This window comes from Chiloscyllium punctatum, chromosome 13 (genome assembly GCF_047496795.1).
Source record: "Chiloscyllium punctatum isolate Juve2018m chromosome 13, sChiPun1.3, whole genome shotgun sequence".
Lineage (NCBI taxonomy): Eukaryota > Metazoa > Chordata > Chondrichthyes > Orectolobiformes > Hemiscylliidae > Chiloscyllium > Chiloscyllium punctatum.
The window spans coordinates 55,754,373-55,773,126 of NC_092751.1; positions in this window are offsets into that span (position 1 = coordinate 55,754,373).

Here is an 18,754-nt window from a genome sequence, read left to right on the forward strand (position 1 = left end):
AATATACTCAATGACCTGACCCCACGGCCTTCTGTGGCATTAAATGTCAAACATGCACCATTTTATGGTTAAATAACTTTCTCCATATCACAGTTCTAAAACGTGTTCCTTTGTGCCCTTGGATCCTAGTCCAATGGAAACATCTTATCAACATCCACTCGCTCCAGGTCATTCAGTATTCTGTATATTCAATTTTATTCCCTCTTATCCTTTTAAACTTTATCGACTATAGACACAGAGTCGTCAAACATTTCTCAATACAATAAGCTTTTCATTCCGATCACCATTCTCGTGAAAGTCTTCTGAATATGCCCCAGGACCAGTACATCTTTCCTGACATATGGAGCTCAAAAGTGAGCACAATACTCCAAATCTGGTCTGATAAGAGCCATATATATCATGTTCTTATATTCAATTCTTCTCGTAGTAAATGGTCCCAATCCTAATTACAATTGCCCTCCTAACTACTGCCTCAACCTGCAAGCTTACCTTGAAAGAACACTGCACTAGAACTCCCCAGTCACTTTGCACTTCAGATTTCTGAATTTCCTCGCCATTTAAAAAATAGACCATGCCTCTATTCTTCGGTGCAAAGTGCATGACCTCACACTTTCCAACATTGGAATGCATCTGCCGATCTCTTTACCTGTCCAAATCCTTGTTCAGCCTCTCTGCCTACTCAATACGACTTGGCCATCTGCCTATCTTTGTATCGTCTGCAAACCAAGCCAGATATAATTCCAACACTGAGCATTGTGAATCACCACTTGTCACCGGCTGCCATCCTGAGAACATAGAACATAGAACATAGAAGAATACAGCGCAGTACAGGCCCTTCGGCCCTCGATGTTGCGCCGATCAAAGCCCACCTAACCTACACTAACCCACTATCCTCCATATACCTATCCAATGCCTGCTTAAATACCCATAAAGAGGGAGAGTCCACCACTGCTACTGGCAGGGCATTCCATGAACTTACGACTCGCTGAGTGAAGAACCATCCCCTAACATCAGTCCTATATCTACACCCCCTTAATTTAAAGCTATGCCCCGATATAATAGCTGACTGCATACGTGGAAAAAGGTTCTCACTGTCAACCCTATCTAACCCCCTAATCATCTTGTACACCTCTATCAAGTCACCCCTAAACCTTCTTTTCACCAATGAAAACAACCCCAAGTGCCTCAGCCTTTCCTCATAGGATCTTCATACCATACCAGGTAACATCCTGGTAAACCTCCTCTGCACCCGTTTCCGTGCCTCCCCATCCTTCCTATAGTATGGCGACCAAAACTGCACACAATATTCCAGATGTGGCCGCACCAGAGTCTTATACAACTGCAGCATGACGTCAGGACTCCGGAACTCAATTCCTCTACCAATAAAAGCCAGTACGCCATATGCCTTCTTCACTGCACTATTTACCTGGGTGGCAACTTTCAGAGATCTGTGTACATGGACACCAAGATCCCTCTGCTCTTCCACACTACTAAGTATCTTACCATTAGCCCATAACCCCATCTTTTTGTTACTCTTACCAAAGTGAATCACCTCACACTTAGCTACATTGAACACCATTTGCCACCTTTCTGCCCAGCTCTGCAGCTTCTCTATATCCCGCTGTAACCTGCCACATCCTTCCTCCGACTTTCGTATCATCCGCAAACTTGCTCACCCAACCTTCTAACCGTTCCTCTAGGTCGTTTATAAAAATGACAAACAGCAATGGTCCCAAAACAGATCCTTGCGGAACACCGCTAGTGACGGCAGTCCAGGATGAACTTCTACCCTCTTTGCCATCAACTACTACCCTCTGTCATCTTCCAGCCAGCCAATTCCTAATCCAAACCTGCAACTCACCCTTAATGCCATATCTCTGTATTTTCTGCAGTAGCCTACCATGGGGGACCTTATCAAACGCCTTACTAAAATCCATATATACCACATCTACCACTTTCCCCTAATCTACCTCCTTAGTCACCTTCTCAAAGAATTCAATAAGGTTTGTGAGGCACGACCTGCCCTTCACAAAACCATGCTGACTATCCTTGATCACATTATTCTTATCCAGATGTTCATAAATCCTATCCCTTACAATTCTCTCTAAGACTTTGCCCACAACAGAAGTGAGACTCACTGGCCTATAGTTACTAGGATTATCCCTACTCCCCTTCTTGAACAAGGGAACCACGTTTGCTAGCCTCCAGTCCTCCGGCACTACTCCTGTAGACAAAGAGGACACAACAATCAAGGCCAATGGCTCTGCAATCTGCTCCCTTGCTTCCCAGAGAATCATAGGATAAATGCCATCAGGCCCAGGGGACTTATCTATTTTCACCCTTGCCAGAATTTCCAACACCTCTTCTCTACATATCTCAAAGCCATCCATTCTACTTATTCGTGCCTCAGTATTCATATCGACAACAATGTCCTGTTCCTGAGTGAATACTGACGAAAAGTATTCGTTCAGTGCCTCCCCAATCTCTTCAGCCTCCACACGCAACTTCCCATTACTATCCTTGATTGGACCTATTCCTACCCTAGTCATTCTTTTATTCCTAACATACCTATAGAAAGCCTTAGGGTTTTCCCTAATCCTACCAACTAAGGACCTTTCATGTTCCCTCCTTGCTGCTCTTAGCTCTCTCTTCAGGTCCTTCCGGGCTACATTATAACTCTCAATCGCCCCTATTGAACCTTCACGCCTCATCTTTACAAAGGCCGCCCTCTTCCATTTAACAAGGGATTCCAATTCCTTATTAAACCACGGCTCCCTCACACGACCCTTTCCTCCCTGCCTGATAAGTACGTACTTATCAAGGACACTCAATAGTTGCTCCTTGAACAAGTTCCACATATCAATTACGCTCTTGCCTTGGAATCTACTTTTCCAATGCACACATCCTAAGTCATGCCTCACCGCATCATAATTTCCCTGCCCCCAGCTTTCACTCTTGCCCTGTAGTGCACACTTATCCCTCTCCATCACTAGAGTAAAAATCACCGAATTGTGGTCACTGTCCCCAAAGTGCTCACCTACCTCTAGTTCTATTACCTGGCCTGGTCCGTTACCCAGAACCAAATCCAAATGGCCTCACCTCTTGTTGGCTTATCTACATATTGTGTCAGGAAACTCTCCTGCACACATTGGACAAACACTGACCCATCTAACGAACTTGAGCTATAGCTTTCCCAATCAATATCAGGAAAGTTAAAGTCCCCCATAACAACCACCCTATTACTTTCACTCTTCTCCTGAATCATCTTCGCAATCCTTTCTTCAACGATTCTAGGACTATTAGGAGGCCTGTAAAAGACTCCTAACAGGGTGACCTCACCTCTCCTATTCCTAACCTCAACCCAAACTACCTCAAATGGCAAATCTTCGTCCATCTTCCCTTCCACCGCTGTAATACTATCTTTGACAAGCAAAGCCACACACCCCCCTCTTTTACCCCCACCTCTGACCCTACTAAAACATTTAAACCCTGGAACCTGCAACAGCCAATCCTGTCCCTGATCTAGCCATGTCTCCATAATAGCCACAACATCGAAGTCCCAGGTACCAACCCACGCTGCAAGTTCACCTACCTTATTTCGTATACTTCTGGTATTAAAGTATACACACTTCAAGCCACTCTTCTGTTTACAGGCACCCTCCGTTAAGATTGATGCCATATTCCTAACCTCCCTACACTCCTGATCCTGCACCCTAAAGCTACAGTCTGGGTTCCCATGCCACTGCAGAGTTAGTTTAAACCCCCCCCCAAGAGCACTAGCAAACCTCCCCCCAAGGATACTGGTGCCCCTCAGGTTCAGGTGCAGACCATCCTGTTTATAGAGGTCCCACCTTCGCCAGAAAGAACCCCAGTTATCCAAGTCCCGAAATCCCTCCCTCCTGCACCATACCTGTAGCCACGCATTTAACTGTTCTCTCTCCCTATTCCTCTACTCTCTATCACGTGGCATGGGTAACAAACCAGAGACAACAACTCTGTTCGTTCCAACTCTGAGCTTCCAATCTAGCTCCCTAAAAGCCTGTCTAACATCGTCAGCACTCCTCCTACTTATGTCATTGGTGCCAATATGGACCACGACTTCAGGCTGCTCCCCCTCCCCCTTAAGGACCCGGAAAACACGATCAGAGACATCATGTACCCTTGCACCTGGGAGGCAACATACCAAACGTGAGTCCCTCTCGTTCCCACAAAACCGCCTATCTGTGCCCCGAACTATCGAGTCCCCAATTATTATTGCTCTGCTCTTCTCCACCCTTCCCTTTTGAGTAGCGGGGACAGGCTCCGTGCCAGAGGCCTGAGCCCCGTCACTTACCCCTGGTAAGTCGTCCCCCCCACAAGTATCCAAAACGGTATACTTGTTCTTGAGGGGAACGGCCGCAGGGGGTCCCTGCACTGGCTGCGCGCTTTTAAAGGGGAAACAAACCTACCCAGGTAAGCTTACGCTCTACCTGCTTCCGGGTCTCGGCTGCCTCTCTGGTCGTCGTCACTTTCCCCTGCTTCTCCCGCTCTTTCTGTGAAGAGAGAGTGAAAAAAAAACATCTCTGCCCGCTTCCGGTAAGTACTTTTAAAACAAACAGTCTTACCTTAGCTGCTGCTCGCACTCAAAAAGTACTCATTTATCCCCACTCTCTTCTTTCTACCAGACAGACAAGCATCTATTCATACCACGACCCTTGCTCTAACACCACGGACCGTTATCAAAATCAGTAATCTCCTGTGTGATACCTTGTCAAAGGCCTTCTTCAAGTCCAGGTGGATAACATCCATTGGCTGTGCTTGGTCGAGCCTGCTCATTTGTCTTCAAAGCATTCCAACAGATTTGTCAGGCATGAACTTCCCTTGACGAAATCATGCCAACTTTGCCCTATTTTAACAATCACTTTCAAGTATTCAGAAATCTTATCCTTCACAATGAATTCCGGGATCTTACCCACGACCGAGGTTAAACTATTCATGGTGGGCTTTTGTTGTTTTTTTCTTTATTCTCTTTTTAAAATGGGGTGTCACGCTAGTGGGTTCCCAGTGCTCTGGGATCGTTCCTTACTCTCGTGATTCCTGAAAGATAACCACGATTGCCTCCACTCCTTCTTCAGCTATCTCCCTTATAATACTGGGATGTAGTCCATCTGGTCAAGGTTATTTAACCAACTTAGGACCATTACATTTTTTTCTAGCATGTTCTCCATGGTAGTGGCCATCATACTCAGCTCTGGCTCCTCAATCTCTTGAATGTTTAATGTATTACTCGTGCCTTCCACAATCAAGGCTGATGCAAAGGAATTCTTCAGTTCCTTGGCCATTTCTCGTTCCCTACTACTATCTCCCCAGTATCATTTTCCAGCAATCCAATGTTCACTTTTGCCGCTCTTTTGAACTTTATATATCGAAACAAACTGTTACAGTCTTCCTTTATCTTATTAGCTCGCTTACCCCCTTATTTAATAATCTCCCTCCTTATTTTATTTTATTTTTCCTCTGTTTTATCTTTGTAAGCTTCCCAATCCTCAGGTTTTACACTGCACTTTGCCACATTATATTCTTTCTCTTTTGCATTTATGGTATACCTGAGTTCCCTAGTCAGCTATGGTTGCCCCATCCTCCCTAAATAAGCCTCTTTTTTCCTCAGGATAAATCTCTGCTGTGCCCTGAATTACTCCAAAAATCTCCTGCCATTGCTGTTGTACTGTCTTTCCTGCTGGGCCCGTCTCCCAGTCAATTCTACCCAGCTCCTCCCTCATGTCCCTGTAATTGCCTTTATTCAGCTGTAATACCATTACTACTAATTCTACCTTCTCCATCTGAAACTGCAGTATAAGTTCAATAATATTATGATCACTGCCTGATAACAATTCCTTCACCTTAAGCTCCTTCATCTATTTTGCCTGTACAAGCTGCTCCAAAAAGCCATCTCATAGACATTCCACAAATTCCTTTCCTTGCGAACCACTACCAACCTGAATTCCCAGTTCACCTGCATAATGAAATCCCACAGGATCACTATAACTTTGTCTTTCCTACAGAACTTTCTAGCTCCTGGTGTATCTTGCACCCCAGCTCCCTGTACATAACTCTAACTGCATTTTTTTCACCTTTTTGATTCCTCAATTCTACCGATACAGATTCTACACGATCTGACCTTACTTCATTTCTTGTTATTGATTCATGATTCAATTCCATTCTTAATAATGAAACAACCCCATCGCTCTGCCCACCTGCCGATCTTTCGACAGGATGAATATCCTTGAATATTCCGCTCCGAATCCTGATCCTCTTGCAGTGATATCACTGTAATGCCCATGTCGTGCCTGCCAATTTGTGAATGAGTCACAAGCGTGTTTACCTTATTCCTTATGCTGCAAGCATTTCGATATGATAGTTTAGTCCTGTATTACCCGTCGCTCTTTTCACTGTCATTTGTTTCTCCAGCCATTGGTACCTACATGCACCCTGACCACTGGATCATTCCCCGCCCAATCCAAGTTCTTCTGCAGCCCAGATGATATATCCCAAACCAAAGCACCAGGTAGGCAACATATCATTCAGGACTCTCAATCCCAATCACAGAGAACGGTAGCTATGTCTCTAACTCCGATTATCCATCATTGGGCGGCACGGTGACACAACACTGCAGCATCAACATGCTAGGGACTCGGGTTCAATTCCAATCTCTGGACCCTGTGTGTGTGGGCTTTGGAAATTCTTCCCATGTCTGCATTGGGAACATTAACTCTTTCGTCTCTCCACAGAATGTCTCTGTGTTTGGTTCGGGTTTCTACCATCTACAGTATTTTTGCTTTGGTTCGACAGAGAAATCTAGCAAACGTGACAGGTTTTCGTAAAAGCAGCCGTGCATCGCGGGTTCCCTGGTTGTTTAGGAATCTTCCCCGGCCCCTTCAGTGTGTGCAGTGTCCCTGGATACCCATTCCATCCCTTTCAGTCCCTCAGTCCATCGTCATTACATGCAGCCTTTTCTTGTGCCACCCCTGGGACTCACCACACCCTATTGCCTGGCACTGGACACTCCCTTCGCAGGACTGTGCACACAACGACACTGGGCACTTTCTGACCCACTGGGGATGCTGGGTAAAGATCCTGCCATTGAAAGGAACAGAATAACTAAAGTCCAATTGAATAGCAAAGCAGAGTAAACAAGCTGCATGACATCCATCTGCTCTGACATTTTCTAGTTTTCTGTTTATCCTCGTCCATCTGCAAATATATGGTTCATATGTATACCTTGGTAAATACAATGACTGCAGATGCTGGAAAGCAGATTCTGGATTAGTGGTGCTGGAAGAGTACAGCAATTCAGTGGTGCTCTTCCAACACCACTAATCCATATGTATACCTTGTCAAACAGGTTTAGTGGCGGGGATAGATATCAGATCCTCTGGGCATTGGACTGATTCAGTGGACTCCACTTTCCTGAGGTCACACATAAGTTTTTATTATCAAGTCTATCCACTTTAAATAAAAGGTCTTGCGAGAGTTCTGTTGAAAGGATATTTGAATTTTGGAGACACTAGAATATGTCAGGTGCGAGTGAGGTTAGGAATAGGAAGGTAGCACAGTTAAATACGTGGCTAAACATCTGGCAGGTGAGGCAGCACTTCTGATATGTGGATCATTGGGATTCCGGAGTCGGTAGGACCTAAACAAGAAGGACAGGATGGACCTGAACTTGCAGCAGTCTCTGATATGTGGAGAGGGGTATAGCAGGAAAGACAGTGGAACAGCAATGGCAGGTGATTTCAAGATTAATTCAGGAGACACTGCAGAGATTCATGCTGAGGAATAGAGGCATGATAAAGTGAGGATAGGGCAACCAGGGCTAACGAGGGAAGTCAGGGATTGCATACAAGCAAAAGATCAAGCATACAATGTGGTGAAGGGCAGTGGGAAATAGAGAATTGGAAAACTTATAAAGACCAACAGAGGGCAAAAAAATAAGGAGGGAGAAGACTGAATATAGGGATAAGCGAACCAGAAATATAGAGGAGACTGTAAGAGGTTCTTTAGATATATAAAGTGCAAAAGAGAGGTAAAAGTAAAATTGGACACTGGAAAATAATGCTGGAGAGACAGAAGTGGGAAACAAAGAAATGAATGAGGCACTTCGCATCATTCTTCATGGTGGAAGACATGAATAATTTCACAAAAGTTGAAGAGAGTGAGAGGGCAGAGCTGAGTGTGGTGGCCATCAGCAAGAACAACATGTTAGAAAACTGAATGGCCTGAATGTGGATAGGTCACCTGGACCAGACGGACTACACCCCAGTCTTGTAAGGGAGAGAGCTGAAGAGGTAGTGCAAGTATAAGTAGTAATCGTTCAGGAATGACTAAAATCAGGAAAGGGCCAAGAGGCTGGAAATTGCTAATGTCACACCCCGTTTAATGACGGAGTTAAACAGAAAATGGAAAATTACAGACTGATTAGCATTACCTTAGTAATGGGTAACAACCTGGAATCCATCGTGAAGGAAGGGATTTCTGAATACTTGGATGTCTTTGGTAAAATAGAACAGAGTCAACATGGTTTCATCAAGAGGAGGTCAGGCCAGACAAACCTGTTAGAATTCATTGAGAGAGTAACAAGCAGATTAGACAAAGAAGATCAATAGATGTTATCCGCTGGCTCCGCAAGAATCCTTTGACAAGGTGCCACACAGGAGGCTATTCAGAAAGATAAGGGCCCATGGTGTTCGAAGCAATGTACGAACATGGATAGTAGCATGGCTATCTGACAGAATGCAGAGAGTTGGGATTAAAGAGTCCTTCTCAGGATGGCAGCCAGGGACAAGTTGTGTTCCATAAGACTCAATGTTGGGACCACAACTTTTCCCTTTATGCATTAATGATTTGCATGAAGGAACTGAGGGGATTCTGGCTAAGTTTTCAAACAGTGCAAAGACAGATGGAGGGACATTGAAGAGGTGGTTCGGCTGCAGGAGGGTGCTCTAACGCATCTCCTCAACTTCCCGCACCTCCGCCCTTCATCTCCACCTTTCCAACTACAACAAGGAGAGAACCCCTCTGGTGTTCGCCTTCCATCCCACCAACCACAGGATACAACGCATCATCCTCCGCCATTTCCTTCACCAACAGTCAGACCCCACCACCAGAGGTATAATTCCTTCCCCACCCATATCAGCAGAGAACATTCCATTCACAACTCCCTCGTGAGGTTCACGCCCCCCAACCACACCCAGCCACCTTCTACTCCTGACACTTTCTTTGCCACTGCAAGAGGTATGAAACATATGTCAATGCTCCCTCCTCACCTCCATCCAAGGCTTCAAAGGATCCTTCCACATCAGGCAAAGAGCATCCTGTTCATCCAAACACCACATCTACTCTGTCCATTGCAACGGATCTCCTCCCCATTGGGGAGACAGGGCATCAATTTGCAGAACGGTTCAGGTAACACACTCGGACACACACACCCAACAACCCCACTTCCCTATCCTTGAATACTTAAACTCTCCCTCCCACTACAACAAGGACATGCAAGTTTTTGGCCTCCTCCATGGCCAATTCCTATCCAGCAGTCGTCTGGGAGAAAGAATGCATCATCTGCCACCGAGGGACCCTCCAACCACACGGTATCAAAGGCAATTTCGCCAATTTCCTCATCTTCCCTCCCACCACCTTATCCCAGATCTAACCCTCTAGTTCAGTACCGCCCTCTTGAACCGTCCAACCTGTCCATCTTCCTTCCCATGTATCCACTCCACCTTCCACTCTGACCTTTCACTATCACCACTCAACTTCATCTAGCTATCGCTGTCCAAGCTAGCTTCCTCCCAGCCCCAGCCCCTCCCATTTGTCTCTCAGCCCCCTTCCGCCCAACCGCCTCATTCCTGATGAAGACTGTATGCCTGAAACACCGAATCTCCGGCTCCTCGGATGCCGCCTGACTGGCTGTGCTTTTCTAGCATCACACTTTTTGACTCTGATCTCCAGCATCTGCTGTCTTCACTTTCTTCTACTGAAGGATTTGTACAGGTTAGGGGAGTGAGAAAAGATGTGGCAAATGGAGTATAACGTGGGCAGAAGAATACTGGCATGGACTATTTTCTAAATAGCGAGCAAGTTCAGAATTCAAAAGTGCAAACAGCCGAGGGAGTTCCAGTCCAGGAGTCTTGAAAGATAATCTTGCAGGTTGTCAATAGTTAGGAAGGCAAATACAATGATGGCATTTATTTTAAGAGGGCTTGAATATAAAAGCAGGGATGCACTTCTGAGGCTGAAAAAGTTTTGGTCAGGCCTCATTTGGATTATTGTGTACAGCTTTGGGTCCCATATCTCAGGAAGGATGTACTCGTCCTGGAGCGTTTTCCAAGGATATTCACGAGAATGGTCCCAGGTATGAAAAGCTTAACATATGACGAACATCTGAGGGCTCTGGGTCTGTATATGATAGTGTTCAGAACATGTTAGGAGGTCGACTCGAAACTTAGAGGATACGAATGGCCTAGACAGAGTGGATTTTGAGACGATATTTCCAATGGTAGGAGAGACTAGGCCCAGATGGGAAAGAGTAAAGAGAAGACCTTTCAGAACAGAGATACGGACGAACCTCTTCAGACATAGAATGGTGAATCTATGGAATTCACCGCCACAGAAGGCTGTCGAAGCCAGGTCAATGAGTATATTTAAGATTGAGACAGATGTGTTCTTGATTGTAAAGGGGATCAAGGGTTACAGGTAGAAAGCGGAAGAATGCAGTTGAGAAGCTTAACAGCCATCATGGAATGGCAGAGCAGGCTCAAATGGCCTAATGGCCAAATTTCTGCTCCAATGTCTTCTGGTTGTATGGTTAATATTGGCTCTCCTAATTCCTCATTGGAGTTGTATCCCGGAATTTGATCTTCATATGATTTGTGAAGAATAAAATTCCAATACTGATGGCTGGGAAATATCATATTCCGACCCTCTGGTCTCAGGAGCCATGTTCCCAATATCATAATCACACTGCAGTCGAAATCCAGTGAAATTTACTTCACCATAGTTGATTGGCATCGATAACATGAACAGCATGACCCTCACCTGCCCTCTCTGATCCTCGAATAACCATCTGAATTGTGTGTCACAACTTATTCTCTGTTAATATATCCATGCCATTTGTCTGTTATCCTCATGTTGTTGTATGCACATTTTCCTGTCAGAATATGGACTAGAAAAGTTCTCTCCCTATTTTACTGACATTATAATCACTGATCAGTAGTTACACACTATATGTTTCGAGTTATAAACGGAGAAACTTTTTAAAGTTCTGACAATCCTTTGACATTACTCGCATACCTAAGGCAGATTGAATGATTACATACAATCAATCTACCATCTCAAATATTTCTTTCCTCTGTTCACCCCCCCCCCCCACACACACACATATCCTATGCCAAATGTGTAGCTTTAAACGTTTTTTTTTAATTTTAATAAAATCAATATTGCATTCAAAGGGGTTAACTGAAGCGATTTGTTCAGTGACTGTGATTAATGTCAATCTCCGTGAATCCTAATTATCACAATGGAGAGTTTTCATTGTTGAAAGATAAATGGGCTCTGTTCAATGTGCTATCCCACAGTATGAGGAGCAGCATCACTGACAGCACTAACATGGATCAGCAGATCGAAAGAGAGAGAGACGGGGAGGAGAGATCAGAATCTGAGAACATTAGACTGGAATGTTCCAACAATGGACAGGAGCTTATCCTCGGGTCTTTAATGGCTTTCTTGGCCTTGGATATCATTAGCATGGCGGATCCAGTATATCCTTTGGATTATTCAAGGTGGTTACTATCCCATCCTCGCTATAGTTGGTGCTCCTAGTAAGTCATTATATTTAATAGGAGAAAGTGAGGACTGCAGATGCTGGAGATCAGAGCTCAAAAATCTGTTGCTGGAAAAGCGCAGCAGGTCAGGCAGCATCTAAGGAGCAGGACAATCGACGTTTCGGGCATAAGTTCCTGAAGAAGTGCTTATGCCCGAAAAGTCGATTCTCCTGCTCCTTGGATGCTGTCTGACCTGCTGCACTTCTCCAGAAACACATTTTTCAGCTTTCAAGTCATTATATTTGTCTACCGGGTTGACCTGATTTCTGCTCATTATATATAAATTTTGGAAAGTGCAAGTCAATGCCTTCAGTTCCAAACAAAAATTCCTTTCCTGAAATATTATAACTATCGAACTACTATTTATAAATTACTCACTGATATGCGAGAAGGAACCAGACTGTTCTCAAACTCCATAATCCATTTTGTCCTTCACAGATTTACATCTCCAAGTCCTCCCCACTCACCAATCCTGTCCAATACCACCATCACGATATCCCAGTCTCGTCCTCAGTCTCAGAGCAACTTCTGAATAAACCATTTGTGCCTTTGTTCAATCCGAATGCAATAGTTTCACGTTCTTTCTAACCACATGTCCATCACTAAATAATTGCTCTTGAAGATGTTTAACTTGTTTTCTGCACGTACGGGAAGACAGTTTATGGTGGTCAAGCCATTGACTGATAAATTAGAGCCACTGAATAATGGTCTGTTGATATCTCATGAAGGAAATTGGGGTGTTTAAAAGCAACCATTATCATTTGTTATAAAAACCAATCTGCTTGCCTCAATACCTTGAGGGAAGTCAATGTATCATGCTACCTTCATCAGGTTTCGGTGTGACTTCTGTGATGAACACGTGGGTGTACTGTGCCATTGAGAGAATTAAAAGTCAGCGATAACTATCTGACAGCACCAAGTGTTCTGATAAATAGATATAATGTAACATTTGATCGAACAACCCGATTAGGTCATTGTCTCAAAACAAAAACAAATTCAGCAAAACATTTTAAATTATACCCCAAAATACCCACCTCCAACCAAATATGAATTTATTATATTGACAATCCTAAATGCCAATGATACAATCCCCAATAATTTAGCGGGACAAGACCATGGAAAATTGAACAGTTGAGAGGAGAACTGCCAAGCTACCAGCATGCAAAACTGACTGAAAAATAGCTCTCCTATTGGTACCTTTACTGATTAGTAACTGGTGAAGCAGAATCCCCAAGAAGAAAAGAAGACAGGAATATGAAGAAGAACCGAAAGCTTCCAGATTTTGAGATAAGAAGTTTGGTTTTGTAAATCTTAATTCGGAGTCTTATCGGCCTAGTACTGTGGAGGGGGAAGGTAAAAGACAGGTTAGAGGAAGAAGTTGTAAATGGTCATTCGTTTATTATTCTCTGTTATACTTTAAGAAATAAAGTTATTAATTTTAACTTTAAATAGATTTGGCCTCAAGAATTATTACAGATTACTGCATGGGATAAATCTTTTCTCTGTTGCTGGTTTTAATTAAGCAGGAAGATTTATCCTGTGTTATAACACTACAAACTCACAGCTATGCGATTTACTCTTTACAGTACTGTGGAACAGCTGAACCAGCCACTCAGTTCAAGATCTGCATAACATGTTGCCCTGACCAGGGCTGCATACATCTTGTGAGAGAAGAACACAAGTAAAGGTAGCTCCCTTTCTCTGCCTGTTTTCTGTATTGCGACATCTCATTTCCATTCAGGTCCGTGACCATCCCCGATTTTAAATGTATTCAATCTCCTTGAAATTCTCCCTGAGGGTGATGCACAGCCCCATAGGCAACTCTGGTGCTCGCTTTATTGATGCTGACGTACAGATGTAAGGGACTTATAAATTCCATGTCAGTCGTAGTTCATAGAGAAGGAATGGCTTTTTGTGGCAAAGGAAAGAAATGGCGATGTCTAAGTGAGAGAAAAGGTGCTTTGTGATCATCCAGGAGAGTGCTGTTGAGGAAGTATTTGGGGTACTGTGGATAGACTTTCTCCCAAGTTTCACCAGACTAATCCCTGGGATGATGGCACCATGAGCAGTGAGTGAAGCTTAGTGAGAGAATAAGAGGTGATTGGATTGAACCTTAAGGGGGATGGACAGTCACTCATGATGTTCTAAACAGACACTGATACGGTGATAAGTTCCATGGCGTTTTTCACTCAGATTACATGATTCTCGATAGTTTAAGAGCCTCTGAGAAATTTCCACATAACCACTCCCACTCCCTATTTCGACTGATAAAGAGAGGAGAAAGAGAGTTGGGGGGGGGGGGGGGGGAGGAGAGAGAGAGAGAGTGAGAGAGAGAGAGAGGTTCAGGTTTTTAAATGAATTGCCCCAACATTAGTACAGTTCAATTGGTGCGTGATCCTGCAATGAACGTCATGTTATCCATAATCCCGACAGCAACAACAATACCGTCATTATAAAAGAGTTAACTCTTTCCAGCAGTGTAGAGAGAAGGAAAGTCTTTTTACGTTACTGGAAAGAAACGGAGATGTCTAAGAGGAAAAAGAGTTATTGTGATCATTGCTGAGAGTGTTGTTGAGGCAGCATTTGGAATATTGTGGACAGACTTTCTCTCCTTTATAAGGAATGAACGCTTTGCCACAGAGAGAGTGCAATGGGGTTTCACCAGACTAATCCCTGGGATAATGGTGCCATGAGGAGAGAATGATGATTAATCTCCGGCGTTGTGAGAGAATGAGAGGCGATTGCATTGAACTTTGGGGGGAGGGACAGTCACTCACGGTGTTCTAAATAGACACTGATACGGTGAAAAATTCCATGGCTTCTTTTTTACTCGGGTTACATGACTGTCAATAGTTTAAGACCATCTGAGAATATTCCCCTCACTCCACACCCAATCCCCATTTTGCATGAGAGAGACAGCGGGCCAGTCATTGAATAAACCCTCCCCACTAATACAGTGCATTTGGTGTGTGGTCCTACACTGAAAGTCTCGTTATCCGCAATCCCTACAGCAGACACAATACGTTCATGCTAACACAGTTAACTTTTCCCACCAGATTCTGACCCCCATGGAGAACATGGGTGTGTTTTCTCGGAGATGGAAGTTGCTTCCTTGAGACTTGGCACAAATCATTTGGCTTCCCTCCTCACTGCCAGCAAACCTTGTTAAAGTAGCACAAGTTCTACAAACAATGGAACCATGATTAACATCATGGAATCCTCTATCAGTGCAGTCTCGGTTTCATTAGTTTGTGTTGTTGGAATATCAATGACCCCCTCTAGTTCCTGTGTAACTGTCTCGGGGGGATGATTAGCCTCCTCCTGGTCTCATGGAACAGGTTTAAGGGTCTGATTGGGATCTGCCTGTTCATGTTTAACAGCTCGATGCACTGAACAGACCACTCTTCTTCCTGTGTAACAGGCAGGAGTATTGAATGTGTTGTCACTTTTCCTGTTCCTGAATGCTAGCTCATACCAGTGTGCAACCACCTTGAAATGCTCTATGAGCTCCTCTTTTAACTGTGACAATGTGCAGTATCTGGCCGTGCTGTTACACAAATGTTACCGACATTTTAACAGCACAAACCGGAATGCTGTCCGGGTCTTGCTGCACATGGACGCAGAATGGTTCAGGAGCTGATCAGGAACAAAATGTTCTGAACATTGTGTGATTTTCAGTCATCATACCCACTTCCGATCATATGATGGGAAAAGACATTGAAGATGTTTGTGCTGAGGAGGTTAACGCGAGGATCTCCTGTAGAGATGCCCCAGGGCTGAGAGGATTGTTGGCGACTGACCCCAAACCTTATTGTGTTGTGAAAGACCGCGTCCAGTGGGAAAGTTGCACCTGATTCCCATTCAGCTCAAATACATAAGTGGTCCCAATGCCATCCTCAGTCAAATACTGCATTGGTATCATAGCCATTCACTCTTTCCTGTGCCCCTGTGTTCGCCTCTTGTTCATATCAATAGGTGACAATGTATGCATAGGGAGTGTTATCCTCTCACAGAAGGTAATCACTGTTAGAAATTATCTGGGCTAGAGAGCTAGGGGAGCTACATTACTGAAAGCATTTAAGGAGGAGGTAGATGGATTTTTGACGAGTCAGAGAGCTACGGGGTGAAGAATTGGGCATTAAAGAAGAGTTAATATCAACAGTAGATCAGCCATGATGTTATGCAACGTCTTGATCATCTGAATTACCTGATCCTGTTCCTTTTGTCCTCATATTCAGTAACTGCAATGTTAATGTTTATAATTTTCCTGAACGTTCTTTTAATGAACTTTGCAATCAGAGAGAGTGAAGTATTTTGTGAGTCATCTCTGGTTGAGGTATGGGGACTGTATTCACAGTGAACCTGGGTCGATAATATGACCAACAAATGAATCACAAGTTGCAGAGAGGAAACACTCTGTAATGAGACCAGATGCGTCTTTTGAACCAAATAACATTTTCCAACCTACACCAAACCATGTGTGACAGTCTTGAGGGACTGAATGAGATCCTGTGTTACTGTTGACCAGGTATCTGGGACAAGTGGCCTCCATCTGCTCCTTTCAGCAGCTGTGGGGGATTGAATCGAACATAGCAACACAGACTGAGCAGCAGACGTGAGCCATTAGATACTTTGTCACCGCTCCATGTGCTTTTGGTCTCAGCAGCGCGTTTCTATCTTTATACCATTTCACTAAATACCAACAACAACTTTGAATAACTGCAAACATCCAGAAACCACAATCCTCTGGGGAAGGGAATTTCCACTTGAGCAGCCCTTTGAGAATTTCTCATTTGTGTTCCAACCAATGTTGGAAGGTCACTATGTCCTTTTCCAGTCCCACTCCTCCACTGGTTACACCAACCTTAAATGCAACCAGTTTAGTGATGTGGCCAATGATATAGATCTCAGAGTAGGTCATTTTTGAGAAAAATGTGAGAAACAGAAAGTTGAACTCATAACAAATGGTAAAAAGGCAGAGTGCCGCAAATGTTATTCTGCCTTTGAAGTTACTCTGCTCACACAAGCTACTGGTAGTGGGATTTCTTTCTGGAACAGTTGGATTTGGCTGAATTCCCTTCGTTTCAGGCAGTGGAGAGATTCCAATGAATCCTCACCAGGAATCCTTCACAAGTGGTACAGATAACTCAGGGATTTTCTGATCTCACATTTTGCTATCGGGCGGAACAAAGTAAGAGAGAGAGAGATAAATTGGCTGCTTCTTCTCAGGCAGGGAACATTTTTCTCCATTTCTGTGTTGGAACAAACAATTATGTCAACAGAATACCAAACTGGACCATGTGCGATCTCCTGGAACATTCTCTGGAAAACCTGATTATGGATTATATGCAGGTGCGTCATTGCTCTTGTTGTACACAATTCATTCCAATCCCAAAAATATCCCCACTTTATAATTTGATGACATGCTTATATGTGTCTGTTTAATTTGTAAATATTGGTTGGTGTCTGCATAGTATGTGTGTTAATATCAATGCATCTTTTCCTTAAAATTTATTCTCTAGCTTTAGTCTCCCTGACAGGAGATAATATGCATCCAGCTGATACACTTTTCAGAAAGTCACGGATGGTTCAATACTATTTCTCAACTAAGATCAAAACTGATAATCCCCCATAACATAAGGCCGGCATTCCAGAAATGAGTAAAGGGAAACCTCTTTGAAAATCTTCGAAAAGAATTCTATATTTTATTTTAGTTTAGGGGATCAAACCTGCACACAGTACATTAGGTGTGGTCTGAGAAATGCCCTGTACAGAGGCAGTAAACCATTCTTGCAATTAAACCTGATGCTTTTTTTGCCAAAAGCAGCATTATTCCACTTACCTTCCAAATCACTTGCTACATCTGACTTCATATGATTCATGTCGCAAGAACATGGAAACCTCCTGTATCAAAGAGTTCGGCAATCTCTCTCCATTTAAATTGTTTACCATTGTTTCATCTTTCATTCCAAAATAAATAACTTACCTTATGATATTTCTGCTGAAGATTTGCTCACTAACCTTCCCTGCCTGTATCACATTGCAGACTCACTATCTCCATTTGACGACACATTGAATGACCATCTTGGTGTACATGCTAATTGAGCTCCAAGCTATTCCCTCCCCTTCCTCCAGATCTTTGATAAAGATTATTGATCATTGATAACCCCACAGTGATGTCTGAGACACTCCATCAGTTACAGCTTTGCAGCCTGATAATAAACATTTGTCTCTACTCTCTAGAACAGCTTCTCTGTTCCTGTGTAGCATCTCAGGTGGGTTGAAAGGCCTCCTCCTAGACTGTGTCGTGTACTGAACGAGCTGAATTACTTTATTCTATATTCCTGTGTAATTCCTTTGAGGGGCAGAATGGTCTACTCCTGTGTCATTGTAACGATCCTGTCTGACTTAATGGAGTGGTCCCCAACCCTGTAACAGCCTCGAGGGGTGGATTGAGGGAACACATGGGGTAGGGGCAGAAATTGCCCATTCGGCTGCACCATTCAGAATGCTCATGGCTGATCCGAGTGTGCTTGACCAACCATTTCCTGTCTATTCCCAATAAACACTGACCCTTCTATCCGGTAAAGATCTCAACCTGGAATATCTTCTATAACCGAGTCTTCACTGCTCCCTGAGGATGAGGACACCACAGGTAGCACAAGACTAAAGTGAAAGGGACGTCCTTATTTCATTGTGGGACAACTTTTATTTTAAAACTGTGTTGACTGAACATCAAATCACCACCTCTTTTCAGATATAAGGACAGAATAATTAGGAATAAAGATAATCCAAACCTATCGCACATTCCCACTGACCTTTTCCAATCAAATATCTATCACAACCCAACCTCTGCTGCTGTCTAAGGAAGAGAATGCCTGATAGCATAATACCGCAGG